Raw genomic sequence first — 22,507 nt, forward strand, 5'->3', positions numbered from 1 at the left:
TTTTATATTTTGTTTGGCTTTTTCATGATAGTTTGGGTAGGCCTTGCACATGCCAATCTGTGAATTTTAATCTATGGCAGATTATGAAGGCAAATGTACTTTAGAGGCGAACAGAACAATGCTTTCCCAGGATTTTTCACCTGTTTATTAAAACAAGCTATTAGTTTGCCATGAGATGAGAAGTTTATGGCATTCAGATTAAGAACTTTCTGTTTCTGTCACTGCATCCTAAAAACAAGAAGGACATCTTCTCTGGAATTGACTGATTTTGCCCAGCTGCTATCTCTTCTGCAGAGGTGATGAAACATACAATGGTTGAGGTCACTAGATCTCTAGCCCATCATTATTTCTATGTTGATCCTGTTAATTTTTTTCACTGGGATGTTCATGCTTATTTTAAAGGGTCCTGGTCACCAACTCAAGGGTTCCTATTGCTACCTCTTAGGGAGGCAGGGGAGATGAAAATAGCTTCGGATCAGAAGCAGATGCTTGTTGGTGAGCAAGGAGGGTGGACTTATTTATTTATTTTAAGCCAGCTGCCAGTCCTATGTTGCAGACAAATTGGTGTGCAGAAAGAAAGGATATGCTACCATCATTGTTGTTGCATTTGCTTGCCTCTGTATACAAAAATCTCAAAGCAACTTGACAAGGTAAAGTCAGTTAAAAGCCCAATAAGAATGTAGAAAAGAAAATTTTCATAAAGTGCTCCCATAATAGTACAACAAAAAGGACAAATCCAGCATGGTCCACCTTTCCACCGTAAGTTGATGACAGATTCCCATATTCCTGTGATGGTTGTAATAACGGGTTCTCTTTAGGGCAGATCCTTTTTAACATAGCAATGTTACAACCTTCCTAAGTCTTTGAGATGGGGTTTAGCTCAACTATTGAAAAATCTATCAGTGGCTACTAGCAATCCCGGCTGTGTATCCTGTCCCGGATCAGAGGCAGTGTGCAGTTGCAGCCCCTGGAGACAAGCAGTCAAGTTATGTATTCATAGTAGTGACCAGAGGACAAATTACTGCTGGGAGGAGCACAGAGCGAAGAAACGCTGTGGTGCATCTGCAGCAGCACAACTGGACGCCTTTGCCTGCTTCAGCTGCAACGAAACATGTCTCTCCTGCATCTACAGCCTCAGCAGATGCTGCAGCCTTTCAACCTCACCTTCCATCAGTGGCAGAGGAAGCTTCCTCGCTGCCCGGGGCGGCGGCGCGGAGGCACCCGTCTGGGGGGCGGGGCATCATGACGCGTCGGATGCACTGCACATGCCCAGAATTTCCGGGCATGCCTAGTGGATCTGGCCGACGCTGCTGCAAGGCGGTGAGCAAGCAGTAGGTTGTGCAGCCCCATGACCCGCCACTCGCTCACCGGCTCGCCATGGGAGGAGCAGCACCAGCCGGATGCATCTGGTTGGCGCTGCTGCAAGGCGGTGAGTGAGTAGCAGGTCATGGGGCTGCCCCGTCCATAAAGAAGCACGGACGGGGTGGTGGGGGAGGGGCTGGGGAGTGTCACCCCCCTCCCCTGGAACCCGGGGCGAAGCGCCCTTCCTACGCCACTGCCCTCCATTGTCTCCATTGCAGGAATCACAACTGTGCAGAGTGCTGTTGTGCTCATGTCCTACTTCAGGGTTCCTTAGGCATCTGGTTGGCTTGGCCTTTGGCCTGATCCAGCAGGGCTCTTCTTAGGTTCTTAGAAGAAGCTCATTTATACTGAGTCAGACTGCATGTGTATCTGGCTTGGTATTGTCTATGACTGGCAGTGGCTCTCTCAGACAGGGAGCAAAGGATGAAGGCATTGCCTCAAGGATTTTGTTTGTCATTTCATTTTATTGAAATGGGGTATGATAATTTAAATAAAGACAACCAACCGTTGCGTTTTGCGATTGTTACCTTTTTGGGCGAAAGAGATACAGGGTCAAGCGAGACTTGATGAAGGTTTCTGATTAGCTTCCAAGCTGGTTCTTCAAGCTGGCTTGATTTGGGCATATGCAAACAAATTGGAAGTTGATGTAAGTTCAGGATATGTTATCTCGAGAGAGCTGTTCAAGTAAATGGGTCTGGAGCAGACCATGGACAGCTGTTTGCCTCCGGTGTCATTCTATGACAGTGTGAATCCCTTTTGGAGTTTTCCCTTTGATCCTGCAGCCTGAATTGTGCTGTCTCAGAGTCAAAAGCTGTCTATGAAGGGAATGTGGGATTTCCTACAAGGGTCAGGATCCAGGCGAAAGCAAGTCATGGCTTTTCTAGCATCCTAACTGCAGTAAGGGCTGTAATGTATCCAATATGACTGGACCAAATTATGCTCACTGCCCAATATTTTCTATTTCTCATTGATCTTTAGAAATGCTATTTGTCCTCTGGATGAATAGGCAATAAATTTATTTCAGGTACGTGGATGAATTTACCACAGGTAAATCCCATGCAAAGCTTTCAAATTCGCTAGAAATCTCCGAAAACACAAGCCATTCAGGAGAAGGAAGGGAACAGCCTTTTAAACTAGTCAGAGGCAGATGAACTTCTGTGCGTTCTCCTTCCTCTGTTTAATTTATATCTTTATTCCCATGTAGCTTTTGGCCTTTTGCCTTCTTAAGGCTCAGGGCTTTATGTGCTTCATGCTCTGAAACTGAAGTAGTAGGGTAAACTTGAACTCCAAGAAATTTAGTGAAGCTCTCTCCCCCCCCCCCGCTCCCCCTGACTTTGCCTGATACGATCCCTCCTTTCATTAAATTATGTGCTCACTTGGATCTGACTCTGCCAGAAATAAAACAAAATATGTCTTAGTAGAATCCCAGGCAAGTGGAAACCTTTTGCACCATAATTTCTGTCCCATTGGGTAATACAGCACCATAATTTCTGTCCCATTGGGTAATACAGCATGGAAAGAAAAGCTAATTTGTCTGTGGCTAGGGGGTGCAATCTGGACAGTTCTGCCAGGGGCGCAAGATCACCTAGCTATGGCTCTGCTTATATTAAAATGTGAACCAAACAGATTCCCTCATTCCCTAGTTATGGCCAGCTGTGAGGAGATCTGCACCTCAGTGGAAGGGATGCAAGGTTTTTCTTCTTTTTTAGCCACTTCCTGAGGTTTAACACACCTTTCTTTCTTATATTACATTAATTCTGCGATTCAGACCATTATTGCCCCCCAAAGTGTGTAAAATCTATATATAAATAGAAAAAGGCTCTGCATCAGGCTTGTGCAGACAAGCTAAGAAGGCACAGCACATGAGGAAAGGAAGAGTGGAGGCAAAGGGTTGAGGTAGAATGCCAGTTCTTCATGGCCACGACGAAGCGGCGCACACAGTCTACAAGAATTTATATTTAGTCCGGGCCAGGTTGACCACCTCTTGCTGATGGCCTTGCTTGAATAGTGCTTGGTGACTCTTGGTCCTTTGGCCAATGGTTGGGGCTAGCATGCCATTTCCCTTAGTCTGGCAGTCACAGGGCTGAATTCTACCAACAGCAAGTGTTGAAGAATTCCAAGACTTGAGATTTGTATTCCAGCCTCTGTTTTCTTTGCCCATCTTCTCTCCTCCACCACCACCCCATCTCCCAAAGCATCCCATTCCTCTTATTTGAGCTGAGCACAAGCCCATCTGTTCTTAACCACACTGCTGCTGGGTTAGTTGTTCTGTCTAGACGTGATGATGGAAAAAAGCAGAGCTGATTTTCATTAGCATATTGATGTTTTCAAAATGTGTTGAAGGATACAGGATAATGATTCCCCAGGCTTCCGCTGTATGAAAAGTTTTTGAGCGGCAAAACATAATTTGCAGCCTTGCATTCTGTCGACACTCAGTAGGGAGTTGGGACTTGCTTGTGGAGTGATGAGGCCAATGCTTCTCTGTGTAATGAATGCCTTTTAAAGAAACTGGAGGACTCATTAGGAAGAAGCAACAGCAGCAGCAGGAACAACAACAACAGAGAACTACATGCTCAGAATTGCTTACCACCCCTTCAGTTCTCCAAACCTTTACATTACTGCAACATTCGCCCTCCAGGCAACATTATGCACAAACTTTATTTAATGGGGCAGTCCCGTGATCCTTATGTCAGGAAGCTTCTATGCTGTGGTCACACTGGCAAAATGGTCTGTTGCATTTATGCTCCCATTTAAGCATTCCCAGGAATCTATAGGGGTTCACACAGAACTGTAAGCATGGTTGTGGGGTGTGTGTATATATATAAAAAAAGATTTAAAGAGCTAGAAGAATTCTCAGCGGTTTCCCAAAATCCAACTCCTAGGAAGTCATGAAACTTGTTAGTACAAATATGTATTGACCAATATAAATGTTATAACATGAATTGGGGAAGGGCTGTTGCTCAGTGGTAGAGTATCAGCTTTGAATACAAAAAGGCCCCAAATTCAACCCCCAACATCTCCAGGCAGGACTGGGAGTGTCTCCTGCTTTTAACCCTGGCGAACCACTGTCGGTCAGTATAAATAATACTCAGCTGGATGGACCAATGACCTGACTCAGTGTAAAGCAACTTTCTGTATTCCTATATATTTGTAGAGCGAGAGTTCCCCATGAAATTTTCCAGGAAGATCCCCCATGATTGAAGAAATCTTTCTCTACTGATAGTATGGTGTGAGAGTGCTAGACGCTCTATAGCAATGGCTCAAATCTTAACCGTAAGGCCTTATCTTCCCTACACACTTACAGCTGTATTATACCACTTTAACAGTCATGGCTCCCCCCCTCTGCAGAATTATGGGAACCGTAGTTTGTTGAGGGTGTTGAGTTATTCGGAGACCCATATTTCCCCTGGAGTGTTACAGTTCCCAGAGTTCCCTAGGAAAGACTGATGGTTAAAGCACTCAGAGAATTGTTGCTCTCTGACAGGAATTGGGTGGTTGTCTTCTAACAACTCTTGGCATTCTTAGCAAACTGCAGTTCCCAGTTCTTTGGGGGAAGCCATGACTGTTTAAAGTGGTATAATGCGACTTTGAATACAGATAGTGCAGATGGGCCTAAGTCATAATACAACAGGAGTTTAATGGCTGGGGAAACCTAGCTGGATGGGCAGGGTATAAATAAAATACTACTACTACTACTAATTTATTTATTATTTATTGACAAGGACCTACCCTGCCCCACACAAATAGAACCTCTTGGCTTTCAAACTTTAATCTCCATTTCTAAGTAAAACATATGAAGATTGTTGCAGTTATAACCAGTTATATATGCCATCCATCTGTGCATCTTGACGTTCATATCAGTGCCGTTGGCAGTCAGATATTGTGGCCTTTGTTTTCTGGTCCAGTGAGGGTTATTTTGGGAGCTCTCTGGGCACTAAATGAATCCTGTTCATCACTGTGGGTCTTATTTATTGGTCTCTCTCTCTTCCCCCTTTGCCCCCAGTTTTGTGTATAATTTCTCATGGGCCAGCTCTTTAAAGTGGTATAAACCCCCAGAGTTTTTCAGCCTGTTATTTTCCCTTAATTCCTACAGCGCTGACTATTAATCAGAACAACTTATGACAGTCGCTGTTACATCAGAAGACGAGCTAACATGGAATATGAGACTCTGTGGTCTTCATAAATTGAAAGAGGCAATTATCCACCCGTGTGGCTTTCCCCCAGACTAGTCCAGCATTTTCTATCTGCTGTAGAAAAGTTAACAGGACTGATGGGAAAAGCTGAGCTCAAAAATAGCACTGCCTGTGTAGTTCATTTTCCCCCTCCTTCCCCTTCTGCTCTCACACATTGCCCACATTCTTCACAGTCCTTGGGGTTCACAGTAATTGGAGAGCCGATTCTCCTATTGAAGCCCATATGAAAATTCAGCAAAGGGCTGCCTACTCAAGAAATGACCTGGAAGATATGAGAGTTTCTGCTCAGAGCAGCTTACAATTTAACATGCAGTGCAATGAATACAAGACAGTTCCTGAAAACAACAACAACAACATTTTATTTATATCCCGCCCTTCCCGATTTGAAAACCGGGCTCAGGGCGGCTAACAACAAATATAAAACATTGATTAAAAACGACTTAAAAAACAGCTTAAAAACAGCATAAAGTACAACATAAATGTAGCATCGCCAGGGCTAACTGGCCAAGTTAGTCCTGCTAGGGCCAGCAAGGAGACCAGGGAAGAGTTTAAATGTGGGGTCTCAGAAGGGTTTCTTCATAGAAAAAGGTTTTGTTCTCCTGTAGTTTGATATGTGAAGAGTGGTATTCCACTAAGTCCTTGCACGTGGAACAGCTTCTGCTTGTACAAAGGGATCTTGCCCACCCCCTGTCATCTCCACCACCTCATGCATGACCCACAACCTGGCCCAGACTGGATATAAATGGCTATAGACTCTGTAGGCCACTTGGTTTTGGCCTAGAAGAAGAAGAAGAAGAGTTTGGATTTGATATCCCGCTTTCCACTACCCGAAGGAGTCTCAAAGCGGCTAACATTCTCCTTTCCCTTCCTCCCCCACAACAAACACTCTGTGAGGTGAGTGAGGCTGAGAGACTTCAGAGAAGTGTGACTAGCCCAAGGTCACCCAGCAGCTGCATGTGGAGGAGTGGAGACGCGAACCTGGTTCCCCAGATAACGAGTCTACCACTCTTAACCACTACACCACACTGGCTCTCTTCCTCTGCTAATTTTCCCTCCACTCTTCCTTCCCTTGAGTGCCCTGTTTGTAAGTGTGATGGCTGCAGGACCTGCTGCTTCTTTTCCTACATTAAATGGAGCCACTTTGGGAAACAACAGTTATCTGAAAAGCAGGATAAAAATATAGTAAGCAGATAAATGCATTGTGCAGTCTTAGATAATTAAGATCAGTATTTTCCTGCCCCAAAATCTACGTTCTGAGTTTTGTACCATGAACAGCAGCAACAACAACAACAACATAATGTTATTTATGCCTGTGTGCGAAAATATTTCCTTTTAACGGCTCCCCATTGTATCTGCTGAGACTGTCAGTATTGAGCTCTTTTAATGTATTTGCTGTTTTATTGTAGCTATTTAAAAGAAAGCTATACTACTTGCCATTAGAAATAAATCTTGAGGTGGTTTACTTGATGACCCAGTTACTTGATGGTCGGTAGGAACTAGAGTGATGGCATACTTATTTCTTGCTGAATGTAGAGGATTGACTGGTATCAAGAGATACTTCCTTCATCTGTGGTCTGGAGAGAATTGGGAATCCAGGACTGAAAGCCAATCGAGGTCAAAGGATAACCCAGAGGACAAGAGAATAATTGGGGCCAAGGAGCAAGGCACACTAGATTTCGGGTCAACCCTGCTATTCGAGAATGGTTTAGATGGAAAAGAAAGTCCTTTACACTCTTCCAGTGCCCAGTGGAGGAAGATGGAGTGAAGCCAGATCTGGTTCATATCTGAGAGACTGCCATTTTATATGACTCATCTGAAAGGGCAGTGGTCAGCAGTCCTTGACAGTTTGAAACAAGGCATTCTCATCGTTATCACTTACTGTCTTAATGAAGTGGGCTGTTCTGTGACTTGTGGTGCTGAATGCTTTCTGAATTAGAGAGGGGAATAGCAATCTCCCAAATCATCATTTTCAGAAAAGTGTGTTGATGGCTGGTGAGGAAGGCACTGCCCATCTCATTTCAAATTTATTTCAAGATGCTTGATAGGAAGTGGGCATTTAATGAGCAGAGGATTTGTGGCTGTGGAGTTTCCAATTCTTGATTTTAATAGATGGCCTCAATTTTATTAGAGGACACCAAGATATAATTTATGCCAGTGCAGAAAGGAAGGAGTTATCACCGGGGGTAAGGGAGGCTGGTTTTGGTTCCAACCTAGGCAGCCAGTAGCTTAAGAACACAGGGGAGCTATCCAAGACCCACAGCATTGCTTCAAAGCTCCATTTAATACTGTCATATACGATGAAATGTGCATAATCCCCTTCTGTTTTTATCAGAAAATGACTGGCTTGCATTATGAATTTCAAAAGTCCCAGGTTATTAATACAGCAGAGGCAAACTGGATGAAAGCCTGCCAAAGGCTGTCTTCTTCCACAGTTAACAAATGACCTCATTGTGGTTTTGATCTGTTGGAGTTCACGAGACCACCGATTTCCAAGATTTCTCTTGGAGGATGTTCACCCCACGATTAGGCATTTATATTCCTCTCCGTGTGCCTGGCTTTTATGGTATAAGCATATTTTGGTGCCTTGCCATTGAAGAAAGTGAATCAAGAGCTGTGTTCTGGAATGGGCTACGAATGCATGCCTGTGCAATGTGCCAATATTTGTGTGAAATGGAAGTAGCTGAAGGGAGGAAATGGCTTGCAGAACTCTGGAGCTGTTGGTCCTTGATGGGCCTCCCTAGATCTCGTTGTATCAGGTCCTCCCCTCTGTTGCTGGTGTTGGTTGTCAGCATCCTGGTCTTGACTGCTATGGTTTCTTAAGATTCTCTCTCTCTCTCTCTCTCTCTCTCTGTGTGTGTGTGTGTGTGTGTGGATGGAAAATGTATTGCAACCTGTAGCCTCTATTGCTGGTAAATTCATAGGTTGAACCTGAGATTCTAGAACTGTGTGTGGATTGGCCCTTCACATTTAGCCCAGTGTGAACATGGTGCTAAAAGCCATCGTCTGCACTATGTGACTGAAACTGGGCAATCCCCACACCTCTTCTCCTCTGGTGTGGCAAGAGGAGATCACAGGAAGGCTCTGCTTCCATGTTTAAACAAGCCTTGGTTTGTTGTCAACGTCTGACAAGGGCAAACTGTGATTAGTTTAAACAATGGTTTATTGAAACAAACCAAATTCAAATCGCAATTTCTGATTCTGGCTTGTTTCATTATCCCATAATTTAAACCAACCACTGTACCTGGTTTGAATGTAGTGATGGATTGTCTTTTTTTTAAATTTTAAACCAGGAAGTGGATACTTCCAATCTCCTCCTCATTAGCTTTGCTGGAAACAGCCACGGTGGCCAGGCATTATGTATTCAAATACTGACAAATATTTTGCTGTGCCCAGAAACATTTTGGGATGCAGTGGTTGCAGCTGATTTAATATACAGAGGCGCTCCTTTTCTGACTGGGGATTTATGAATTCATTTCAAACAGAGACCTGCATATCATGTCACAGCAGACTTAATGTGTTAAGCATTAGAAAATACTCTGGCTATATGTTTCTTCTCCCTCTCACTCCACTCTTCCACATCACATTGAATCAGCCATTCCAATCTATTCTGAAATTTAGCGGTGCAGTGATGTCCTGGCTTAGATGTGTCAGTGTTCCCTTCAAAGTTGCCTGTGAGATTTGGCCACTTGCTTTGGATGCATACTGTACATAATGTCAGTGTGAACTGGGGATGCAGAACAGAGTCTCCAGGAGCTACATTCTTTCTTATGGGCCATGTGGGGTAGCTGAGGTTTTTCGTTTCCCTGTGGGTTTTGGTTTCTTTAATACAGATAGGATGTTGTTAGCTCTGGGTCTTAAAAACATTGATTAGTGGGTTTTGTTGTTGCACGTATTTTGCATCAGAGGAGCAATCCAGGAATTCTGATCCTGTGTGTGCTGGGGAACGTTTGGTCCGTGTGATGCAGAAATATCTCTGTGTGTGCAGATCATTTCTTTCCTAGAAAAGAACAGGATGTCCGTGAATGTGGGGGGGCTTTGGATCACAACCCAGAAGTCCAAATCTATGATCACTGAGTGTTTCAGCAGGCCTTATCTAAATTTATTGTGGCTTCTAGATAATGGACTCTTAATCCTCTCCTACTTTATTTTATGGGAAATGAAACCTAGAGGTCTCAGCCCCTTACACTGGAGCTAAAGGATCTTCCATCTGGTTTAACCTTTGAGTGCTGAGTGCTTAACTGTTTTTTATTCCCCTCAGTTTCTTGAGATGATTCTGTTCCATAATCCTGTCTCCCTAAGTGTCTCTTTTCCTCCTTAAGCGCTGTGGATGTTGTAGTAATAGTAATACTACTACAGTGCCCATCATCTCTCAGCCAACATGCCCGGTGGGGAATGATGATGAGAGTTGAAGTCCTGTAGCATTTGGAGGGACATAGGTTTGCCACCTTGGCCATAAAATCACTAATGCGCAAAGAGAAAGAGGGTATGTGTCTCTCCCTTTGGAATGATAAGTAGCTAAATGTGAACAAACCCCCAGCTTCCCCCAAAACTATGTTAAACTTGAAATAAGTCTGTTTAATCATTATCTATTAAACTTGCTCGTATTTAGCCAGGATCTTGGAGAAATCACCTGGAAATCAAGCCATCAAATGTGGTACCTGCTATTTCCTTTTTCTGTTTTGTTTTGTTTTTGTAAGAATTTTATTGACTTTTTTTCAAAACAAAGAACAACAAAACACGTACAACACACAAACATAACAATCAAAACATAATAAAAAACAAATATAACCCCAGTAAAACACCAATAATTCTTTTTCTTGTTTAAAACAAAACAAAAAAAAATTCTTGTTCGAATCAATACTGGGTGACTTCCCCCGTTTTCTCTCCTTTGGTTCCAATTCCCATTTACTTTAATAACTTCTCATCTCCAAAATTCAAATCATCCAAAAAAGAAATCTAAACATACTTCTCAATACTTAATTCTAGTTCAAATTAACCTATTACTTAACTAACATCTTACATCTTATTTCACTTAAACTGCTGCAAATAAAAGAATTCAGATATCTCTTCTCTAGTTCAAAAACTTAAAATCTTAATACACCGGCTTCAGAGTACCATAATAAACCATCCTAATTATATTTTAGATATTTCACCCTATCCCTTTTCTAACCATTTTCTTTCGCCATCTCGGGGTCTCCCCCCAGACATTCCTCCATCTTACACCAAAACCATTTTTCAGAATGTCCTCTTTTCTTATAAGTCCACAGTTCCAGAAGCAGTCTATAACAGTCCTTACAGGGAGCATCAGGGTACACGAATCATCACCTTCCAGCATCTCCGCTTCAAAATTCCGTTCATCTTCTAATTGTAGATATACAAATCTTTTCCCCATCATTCCTGGGCTCTCACCCCAGAAATTGGATATAAATTGTCTTCTAATCCTGGGTCTCTCACCCCAACAGGATTTTTCATCTTCTCGGAGTTGCGTAATCATTGTACTTTGTACTTCAATAATTCCCTTAAGTTCCCTGCCAAGGTTTTCTTCCATTTTAACCAAGTTCTTAAGAGTCTTTCCTGTGGGATACCTTTTTCTGTTTTGTTGTTGTATCTGGCTGATGGGCTGTGCCTAAGATTGCCAACCAGCATTAATCCTCCCTCTCTCCATTTCCCCCCTGCCACATCTCAGGATAATGCTGCTGAGATATTTGGCTCAGCATTAATCTCAGATGGCACCTGGAGGAAATCCTTAATGCGAGGATGAGGAACCTCACCCCTGGGGACCAAATGTGGTGCTGCTGGCCTCTCTATCAGGCCCTTGGGACTCTTCCCAAGCCACATCCTTTTCTGACCCCATAGCCACCTCCATGTATGGTTTGTTTGTTTGTTTGTTTTTGCTTGCCTGGAATGGGTCCCTGTACTTGGAAAATGCTACCTGCTTTCCGGGATGGAGGGCAGAGAGTGTGTGTAGGAGCTAGCTTGCTGTGCAAAAGTAAAATTTGCATGTGTTGCTCTGTTCACTATTGGCACTGGCATTTGTCCCTTGGAAGATTTCCCAGAAGGGAATTTGCCCCTCAGGCTGAACCGTCCCCACCCCTGCCTTAATGCATAGGCAGGTTGATATGGGAATAGGCCCTTCTTTCGGCTAGGAGAAGTGAATGCCCAAGACCCAACTTGGAATCTTTGACCAGGCGTCTTAAATGGAGTGAGGTGTATGGAGACACATATACATGCTCCTCAGGTGTGCACTCCACACACAGAAAGGAGAAGGCATGCAGGTGGTATACCAGAATATGCTGTGCTCCCATCCTGCTGCCTTGCTGATTCCAACTGTTCGGTTTTAATGCATCCCTCCCTTACACTTCACTTCATTCTGTTTTGTTGACACACTTCAATTATTATTTTTTTGGCATGCCCTGTAAACAATGGTCTCTCCCCCCTCCCCCACAAAAAAAGAAAAAAGAAAAAGGAAGGAAGTTGTTTGCAGCTCAAGCCCACAACCACACATTCTGAACTGGATTCAGTGTGATCCCTACGTGCCACAAAATGTGGTGGTAGAATCCAAGTGGACTGTACCAATTCATGTTGCTGGTTTTGGGATGCTCTCCAATGTACAAAACATCCTGCGAGTTAAAAAAAAAAAGCACCCTGGAGAGAAAAGGATCATGCTCAGCCTGCTCCCTGCTGTGCTACTTAGCAGGGATTTTTTCCCCTATGCTATGTTTGTTTTCCTCTGCTAGAGGGCATTAAATGTTCCAAGGTGGCAAAATAACGTCTCCCATCCACATCCTGAAGCCGTACAAATCCATTTTACCTCTTCTGGACTTCACTACATGTGTAGACTAGGTTTCTGCTCTCTTGACATGAAATATATGAGAGCAGGTTACAGAATCTCAGCACTGAGGGGATAATCACACTGTAGGTGCCCAGATGCAGTCTACTCGACTGCCTCATATGCCATAGAATTTGACCTAGATTTCTAAGATGGTACCCCGGCTTCCATGAAGCTTTGTTCTTTACTGTCACGTACACATAATTAAGGTGTGTCTTGGAATAGAAGGGTGGGGAGGATAGAGGTCACTTAAGCCCGTTGGATGCTTTAAGGATGATGGGAGAAGGATCCTCAAGAAGCAAAATGCTTCTGAAGATACAGGCTGATCCAGTGGAATCCTAGCAGGGTTTGATGAAATCTACTGATTCCTTTTTATTAGGCCTGAATATGTGCTTAGATAAAAGCATGTCCCTCTCCCAGCAACTGGTGGGGCCACTCTGGGGAGCCCAGCTGTAAACTTTGAGGACATCGCCTAGAGGTTTATTGGTCCTAGCCAACAGCTCAGATTCCTAAGTAGTTCTGTCATTCTTTTTTAAATGGTGGCTTAAGGGGGGAAATGTTATTTCACTTGCTTAAATGTCTACATTTCAGTCTGTCTGATTACTGTGAAATGTATCGTTTTCTGTTGAGTCTTATGCTGTGGTTAGCACCTACATACAAGGTTGTTGCTTGGATGCCAGAGTCAAAGGTGAACATGCAAAAGCACTGACTAGTCCTTCTCTGCTTTTACATTTCCTTTTGCTCCCTATGTCATGTGAAAGGCTAAATAAATAAAAAATTACATGCTAAACATGCACTGCATTGCATTAGTTTTCCAAAAGTGACTTTTACATCATGTTGTTGTTCAGTCGTTCAGTCGTGTCCGACTCTTCGTGACCCCATGGACCAGAGCATGCCAGGCACGCCTATCTTTCACTGCCTCTCGCAGTTTGGCCAAACTCATGCTAGTCGCTTTGAGAACACTGTCCAACCATCTCATCCTCTGTCGTCCCCTTCTCCTGGTGCCCTCCATCTTTCCCAACATCAGGGTCTTTTCTAGGGAGTTTTCTCTTCTCATGAGGTGGCCAAAGTACTGGAGCCTCAACTTCAGGATCTGTCCTTCCAGTGAGCACTCGGGGCTGATTTCTTTATGGATGGATAAGTCTGATCTTTTTGCAGTCCATCAAACTTATCCATCCTTAAAGAAAAAAGCCCTGAGTGCTCACTGGAAGGACAGATCCTGAAGTTGATGCTCCAGTAGGGAGCCTCAACTTACATCATATGAAAGCTCATATACAATGCAGAAATTAATGGGTAGGGAAACATTGGGGGGAATGGAGTAAACTGCCATGTGACTGCAACCTACATCCCATAACGTGAAAGTTAGCTGAGAAATACATGCTTCTAACATGTTGTTGTGCGCCACCCCATCTCTGAGCAGTGAAAGACTCTGGGGTTCCTGCATTTACCCAGGGCTGAGTTTCCTTTGAGTGGAGGTCAGCAGAGACTGTGGTGTCTTTAGGATACATGGTTTTATTTACACATATGTACAACTTGAGCATAGGATGGAGTGACTCACAGCATTGGCATTCCCATACATTTTGTGGGTTTCCAGGGGGGGCCCAAAGTCCAGCACAGAGCAAAACATGTCTCTGTGTTTCCAGTTTCCAGCTTCCTTTCATCTCACTCACACATAGCTCTAGGTAGCATTCTTCTCCCTACAGAAGGCCCACCCATTGATTTCTATGGCAACCTCTTTGGACTCATAAATCATGGTACTTAACTAGCCAGCCAAAGCCATTACCTTCACAAAGGAATTGGTTTGGCAAGCTTTCCCTTGTTGTACTTTCTACCCTCACAGATACGGGATCACAGGTTCTGGAAGGGGACTCCATCCAGACTGACACCCTTCCCCAAGCTCATAACCATATTTTCAGCAGATTGCTGCTTTCTCATATTGTTTGTGCTATTTCTGTAAACCCTTTCACATGTTATGATTTAGATATGCACGTCAGATGACGACTGCTTGTTGTTCAGTGGAGACTTATGTTTTTAGATATGCACCTCAAATGATGACTGCTTGTTACAACAACAACAACAACAACATTTATTAGGTTTGTGAGGTCCATGCCTTTACACAAAACACCATACAACACCGTTAAAAAGTAAACAATAAAATTATTAAAATAGGTTTAAGATTTTAAAAGCCTGTGCCGCGCTGTCGCAGCAAAGGGGACAAATCCAGACCAAACAAAAAACAAAGAGGCAAAAAATGAAACCCAACACCCCCCATACAGGAAAAAGGATTCAACAGGTTAGGAGAGCGATGGGAAATCTTGCAAAATTACTATCTCAAGAGGATCCTAGGCCTTCCTCAAGGAACTCCGGCAGCTTACTTGAGAGTGGAGGTAGGATTACCTTCTGTGTCTGCCAGGGCCCACTTGAGATTCTTACGTTTTTACATCAACCTTGCAAATACCTCGAACACCTTACTGGCCAAACAAGCCTTTGTTTCTCTTCAAAAGAACACCACTTGGCGTCAAAACCTATCTGATATCCTGGTTAGATACACCCTACCGGAGTTTAATACACTCAAATTGTGGAGCCCGGACAAAGTTCGGGAATGGATCCTGGAGAGAGACGCCCTGTTAGACATCACAAAAATACAGAACCCAGGGTCCTCCCACTGGTTTCCCCGACTGAAATCAGTTAAAACCTGCGCCAATTACTTGGCGAATATCACCGATCCCACACTTCAGAGAGCTTTCACCATGGCCCGTTTTCAAACTATCCCTACGGCCTATCTGTCAGGCAGATATGCAAAAATCCCGGTAGAGCACCGTTTATGTCCTTGCCACATGAGAACCAAAGAGGACCTCACGCATTACTTGTTGTACTGTCCCATTTACTCGGCCTTCAGGCATGCGATCTTACAAACTATTCCCAAGTCATTAGTCAATTCTGAGGACCAAGTAAAGTTTCTGCTGGTGGACGCTGACCCACGGATTACCCACGTGGTAGCGGTTTTCATGGCGAGGGCTATGAAAACCAGGGTGGGGTTCCTGAATGAGGATGACTGCTTGTTGTTTAGTGGAGACTTGTGGCACACCTGGTCACTGTGTGATAATGTGAAACAGTGTTGTCTTACACACTATGCTGGGCAGAATTACGGGTCTGATGTGATGCAGCCGTTGCTGGGGGTTTTGAATCTGTGTTGCTCCAACTCCATAATAAATAATAATAATATATAATTTGTTTGTACCCCGCCCACCTGGCTGGGTTTCCCTAGCCACTCTGGGCGGCTTCCAACAAAGATTAAAAATACATTAAAATGTCAGACATTAAAAACTTTCCTAAACAGGGCTTCCCTAAGCAATAGGTTTACACAGATCTGTGGATGGGGAGAGGGCAAAGCTGTTGCCTGCACATTTGAAACCGTGAAGCTTTTGTTGTGACAATAATTTGATGCTCCAAACCAGAGTAGTAGTAGTAGTTGTGTTTGTGTTGTTGTATCAGTTCTATATGCTTTCTTTAGTCAATTTTTATAAAGTGAAGTCATGCAAATGCATATATTTAAATGCCTGGCTGGATGAGCAATTCAGTTTGACTTTATATGGTTACAAAGAACAGAGTTTGCCCTGTGTTTAATAATGGAGAAACTGTAAGCTCCCCATTTTCTAGCAGTGCCCTGTTTTCCTCATTGAGCAGCTTTATTACTCTGGGTAATCCGGAACATTTCTTGCGAGGCTGCATTTCCTTGTTATTTGTACCGCCAAGTACAGTGTTCTTACCTGTGGTTTCTTTAACCCCTCTCTGTTTTCCATTTGTGTTTTCCTTCATTTCTTTCTGTGGTTAGACCTGGCGTTGCTGCATGTCTGGGGGCAATTGAAACAGAGACCCTTGCAAAGCCAGTACCAGAGAGAGGAGCCAAGCTACAGAGGTATAGCTTGAGTAATGCAGGCACTGCCAGAGCCAGGAAAGGACCAGTGGCTCCTTTTATCTCTTTGAAGGGCCCAGCACCAGAAATGTTCTTTTATTTACCCAAGATAATGCTGCTATCATACATAGGCTGCCCTCCCTGATAGATCACATGCATTGTGTGCTGTGAGCTGCCTGCATGGTTGGAATATTTTCCAGTTATGGTGACCACCTTGTAAACAGATGCTCTCCTGCCTCATTGACTTCTCCCAATTCACTTGTTCTTTCATACTGCAACTACAAGTAGCACCAGGGTATTGCCGTGGATATATGTTGGGGTTTCTACGACTGTCAGAAATGTATTTAGTTACAGGTAGGTAGCCGTGTTGGTCTGCCATAGTCAAAACAAAATCAAAAATCAAAAAATCCTTCCAGTAGCACCTTAGAGACCAACTAAGTTTGTTCTTGGTATGAGCTTTCGTGATGTTGCAGCCTTGAGCTAGTGTGTTACTGGGGCAACCTGAAAGCACAGAAGCTTCTCTGTGGCTTTGTTTCACATAGTCATCGTGGGAAGCTCCAATCGCTTTAAGCAGCCCTAATGATTTCCCAGTTTCCTAGGCCAAAGAAAAGGGTGAGGCATTCCGTCATCAAGACTACAGAAGTTGACATGGGAAGCAATGAGCAGAGCTTCTGAACTAAACTGCAACAATGTGGAAATGGACACTGTGTGACATACAGGTTTCAACTTTGAGAATAGTTCATGTGGTTGCAGCACAGGGGTGATTTAAAAATTAACATTGTAAGGAAACCCTCCTTAAAAATTTCCTAGTGGTAACCTTGTTGTTGTTAAATAATAATGCATAAATGGGAAGTCTTCATTTTTCTTTCTTAACTGTTCTAATGCAATACCCATTTCTCAGGGGAAGGGAAGTGGCTCACAAGAGCACACGCTCTTGTCTTTTAGGAACTAGTTTCAGCGGTAAATAGATATACCACACTTTCCTGAAGCTGGATGCCTTCCACTCCTTGTGTTTCAGAGCCAGATTCCTGGAGATGAGGGTTTCATTTGGTGCGAGTTGTGACCACGTTATTTTTAATGCTAATATTGCAACATACCACCATAGTGGTTGTGAACTGTTTTGGCTAATAATCTGCTCCTAGCTACATGGATTTGCTTGCCTGTGTCTGTGTCTGGAACAAGTGGAATATGGCATCACTTTGGGTGGGTCATGTTTGGGGTGTTGCAGGAAAGTGTTGCTATGGTAATGTGATCACAATGGGCGAGGTTGGGTTCAAAGGCAAATTAATCCTTCAGAGCCAAGCAACTGCTGTAACTGAGCCCCACAGAGAGAGTACAAGAGAGTATATTTAGGGTCAATGTACATCTGATATGCTGTCCGAGCTTCGTTTCTGAGTAAGAGAAGAATGTGGTAGTGCATAGGCACTTTTATTGTTGGTTATCAGGCTCTGACTAGTAGGGTGATAATTGGTATACAAAGGACGATCCAGTTGCTGCTGCTAGGCAAACCTTTGACAAGCATGTTCAATGTGGTGACCAATGGCTAGCCCACTGGCAGATTTTTCCACATATGGACAACTCCCAGCTCTGTCCCCAGCTATTAGGCGTTCCTGTAAGCTGCAGAAGCCAAAGTCAAACGAAGCACGAATAGCATCAAACTGGAATGTGCAACTGCCCATGGTATGGCATGCAGAGATGAGAATGGCTTCAGCCGTTGCAACATGTCACTGTGCTTTGCAATGATGAGACTCATGGTTTAGTGTTGTTGTTTCCATGCTTAAAAATCTATCTCTCTGTTTGTTAGGGAGGATTTGATATGCAGCAATGACTCAAGACAAAATTACTTTGGATTAGAGTAAATAGTCCAAAATGTTGCTATTTGTGTGGTGTGTGTGTGTGTGTGTGTGTGCGTGCATACACACAAACCCTTCCATGTCTTGAAAGAATGTGTGGATGGGGCCGCATGGGTTGCTCTGCCTACTGCTGTTGTTATTCATTGCTGCTGTGCTCTCCCAACACATGCCTGGCCAATCAGGGGCCTTCCTTGTACGGGCAGATAATTCTTTCCAATGAGTGCCAAGCAGATATTTGGAGGAACGTGGTGGGCAGGTCTAGCCCCTTGCCCTGTAACTCCCCAACCCTCCAGATGTACCTTCAACACAAATATTCTTCTTGAGGTCTAGTCCCTTGGACATACCCCTTGCCTACCTTCTGACACTGTGTGTATCTCACAACAGAACTATATCCTATTTTTAATTTTAATGGTGTTCATTTAACTGTGATTATACTTCAGACTTCCTTTTTATCTGATTTTCTGTTAGGAGTTTTCAATGAGAGGTAATGAAAATGACCAGAAGCAGAAAAGGGTTAACTGCACCGTTTTCAAGAGCCATTGGGGTTTCATCACACACCCTTGTATGTAAAGTGTAGCTTGGGCTGCTAGTAGTGAGCTCTGCAGACAACGAGCAATTCAGTTCATGGGTTGGAAAGATTTCCCCTGAGAACCAGGATCTTTAGTTTTGGAACCAATATAAACAAGTGGACACATGAACAGGTTGCTACTCTATCTTGGCATTCAGCATTTTGCCCGAAGGCCTTTCTTATGCCCAGTTTCATTCCTCCTGTGTTTGTACAACATGCTGATTTGTGGCAGTAGAAATGCAATCAAATAGTGGCTGTTCCACCAGAATTGGTGACGCTGGACTACTTTACAACTGTGGCTGTTCCAGAACAATGCGACATAAATGAGAAAAGCACCCTGTATTTGCTTGTGTTTAGCCATTACCTGTGCAAGAGTCATATTAATCCTGCTGTTAACCTGGGGTTCTGCTAGTGATTTTCCTCTGCAGTTTATCCCACAGTAAAACAAAGGAAAGAATGCTAACAACAGATACCTATTTAGACAGCTGTGAGGCTTGCTTCTGTTCTGCACATGAGGATAAACCAGGGCTCTTCCAGAACTTGCTGAGACAAAATCCATGTGCTCTGTATAGACAGTGAAGAATTACATTATGGCTTGTGTCTTCCTGACCAAAGGGGAATCTGAGGGCAGGATTTACGTCTCAGATTCATGTTGTTTTGCCTTAAATATTATGTTTCAATCCCAGTGGATTTATCTGTAATAACATCCAAACTTAGTACAATGGACATTTTGAAAAGCTATTCTGCCACAATTACTCATAGATAGCTTTAATTGCTCAGGTCAGAAATTGGAAGCTGTTTGAACAGCACAGAGGAATAACACAGGGTGGCTATTTGTCCTATTTTACAAAAGAAAGCCGTCTAACTGAAGGGCTGTCCAGTCCAGTCCAAGATCCAAGATCGATCCAAGATCTCTGGACTCCCTTCCTATGGTTTTTAAAGTTGCCTGTTGACAGTGAGCACCTGGGCAGCAGATCTGAGCAGGCTGAGTGGATTTGTTGACGTCTCTGATAGGAAGATGTGTATTGGTACATCTGCCAAGCCTTTCTGGCAATGGTTTGTGTGTGTATGTTTGAGAGCGGGGCCTTCTTCTAAAGCCCTGACATTTCTGAGGTAGAATTGCTTGGTTGTGCTCTCATGGGGTGGAAGGGTGTACAGGGCCTGTGTGCAGAGAAATTGCACATTTTCTCTAAATGAGCCTGCTGCTCCACCCACCTCTGGAGGCCTTGCATCATGATGACCTTTCCTGCTCTCTTTCTTTTAGTGTGGCACAAACAAAGCTAATGATTATTATTTTCGGTTATTACCCAGGCTCCGTTTGCAAAAACCGAGCCCTGCGCCCCATGAAAGAATGTTCCATCCCAAAATATGTTTCGACTCTTAAATGGCAGACTGCTGCAAGCCAAATTTAAATGCAGATTGCTTTAATTATGGCAACTCCCAGGAGTTGGGAGGAAGCTCTGAGCTTACCAGTTCCAATTCTTCTTCACTCTGGCAGGAATAATTAAATGTAGAAAAATAAATTTATCTACATTTTCATCTCCTTCCTCCGAACAAAGGCTTCTGAGGGGGTCCTTTGAGTGACAGAACATCTGGGTGTTCTCAAGACCACCAGCAGCTGATGCCACTGCCATCTCCACTGTGCATGAGCCAGCAATGAGGTGATTTAGAAGGTGGAGGAGAGTTTCCCTGAAGATGTTGATGGTTTCCCTCAGTGCTGCACTATAATATTTGCTTATCTGTGGATGTTCTCAGAGGTGCTTCACCAATTATGGAAACTGTGAGGCTACCAGGAAGCTGTGCCCACTTTCCCAACTTGACCTCTCCGAGGGCCAAACTAGAGGTTAAGAAGAGCCTTGCTGCATCAAACCAAAGCCTCACCTAACCCAACACCCTGCTGTCACAACCAGATGTCACTTTGAAGCCCACAAGCTGAACCTAAATGCAACAACCCCCTCCCCACTTTAGATCCCCAGCAGCTGGTATTCACTGCCTCTGACAGTGGAGGTGGAGCTTATGTTACCTTGCTATCTGCGAGAGGATTGTTGGGAAAGAGGGAAAGGTGCTTAACTTGTCCTCCACCCATGAAGCCTACCTGGGATGGCTTCTGAGACTGAGGTCTGTCTGGGGATAGGGCCTGGGGCAGCATCTGCAACCTTACAAAGAAAACCAGCCATTAGAGTAAGAGGCAAGTGTCTCCTACCACTAACTGATCCTTCCTGAAGTCCTCATTTTGCCGTGACATGGAAAACATGGGCTTGGATGCCACCCTTTCTCAAGTGGTGTGTGCCACGATTATGTGGTCTGAGGAGATGCACCATGCCTAATTGTCACACTTCGTTGTCTAAGCTTGGGGCATGGAGCAGTTTTCCCACCACCGTGCTTAACATTCTACTTTATTTCATGGACTAGCATTCAACTCCCTCCCCTCAACATCTCAGCCGTAGCTTCTGTATATGTGTTATCTTTTGATTCTATTTATGAAAATACCTCCTAATCCGGGAAGGTCAAAATTTTAACATTTTTTTTTCTGCATAACAAAAGTCACAAGAAAAGTTATTCAAGCTTTGTTATTTCAACCTCATCTTATTAGGAACCTCCATCAATGTTTCTCTCCTTTGACAGCACAGAATCCTTCCCTGGCATTTGCTCAGGGCAGCTGGAATATGTTTGCTATTGTAGTATCTCCAAAGTGCTTGGCATGTGGGGACAAGGGATCCGCTGCAATGTCTTTTCTCCAGGTGTTCCAGAAAGCAGGCTGGTGTGTGTTTTGAGGTCTCAGTGCTGTGCATCTGCTGGATGAGTTTGGCCCAGCTCTCTTCCCCACCCCAAGCTTCCATTAGGCAAGCTAGATGAAAACCAGAAGTCATTGGGTAAATAGGAAAAATGTGTAGCAGAGGAAACTCTTTGTGATTAGGGAGCTGTTAACCAGTTATTTCACGTCCGGTTCGCTGTGTATTTTTTATTTTTTTTAATAAAAAATGGTGCTCTTTAGTTGCATGAATTACTATAAATGGTGTCTCCGCTTGCAGTTTTTCCACATAAAATATTCCCCCACCTTCATTTTGTGTGTGTTTAATTTGGGCTTTGTTATAGCGGTTCATAGGAAATAATTTTGTGTTTGTAAAAATCAAGTGGTAGGCCAGATGGGGTCTGTCTGGAGATCAGACAAGCCAATTTCCTAGACAACACCTTTTTCTGATTGGGGAAACCATTGACCCTCCAGGTGTTGCTGAACTACCAATCCCATTCTCCCTGACCATTGACTATTTTGGCTAGGGCTGATGGGAGTTAGAGTCCGGGAATGTCTATCCCCTGAAACACATTTACAGAATAACTGCTGTAAACCTGATGATTGAAGTTTTAACCTATATACCGACTTGCATGTCATGGTTTCTTCCTAGGAATCTTTTGTATTAGTAGATTGTTCAGATGGCCAGGGATTTCCAACAGAATTATCAGCCTGCCCCCAAGCTACATTTCCCCAGGATTCCCTGGGTGGAAGGCATGGGTTTTAAGCATAGAGGGGAGGTACCCTCATTTTATATTTTCGTTCTCTTCATGGCCATTCTTGTTAAAGCATCTGACAGATGCTGATTATTAACAGCTGTCAAGCGAATCACAGTAAGGATTGTGAGACCTGAAGTGCAACATACATGCTTTGCATTAATCACAAACATCTGTGGCATGACAGCAGGCACTTATGAAGCATCCTTCTAGATACTGAAGTGTGCACATGGTTTAGGTCAAGTGTAAGTGACATTTTCCCATAGACAGAGAGCGTTT

The 22,507-nt window shown here is 43.7% G+C and overlaps 1 protein-coding gene across 3 annotated transcripts in view; it reads left to right on the forward strand.

Annotated features, from left to right (window-relative positions):
- Positions 1-22,507, forward strand: part of DAAM2 (dishevelled associated activator of morphogenesis 2) — a 220,701-nt gene that overhangs the window by 44,715 nt on the left and 153,479 nt on the right. The window lies entirely within an intron of this gene.

The sequence above is a fragment of the Lacerta agilis genome, chromosome 3, assembly GCF_009819535.1.
Source record: "Lacerta agilis isolate rLacAgi1 chromosome 3, rLacAgi1.pri, whole genome shotgun sequence".
NCBI lineage: Eukaryota > Metazoa > Chordata > Lepidosauria > Squamata > Lacertidae > Lacerta > Lacerta agilis.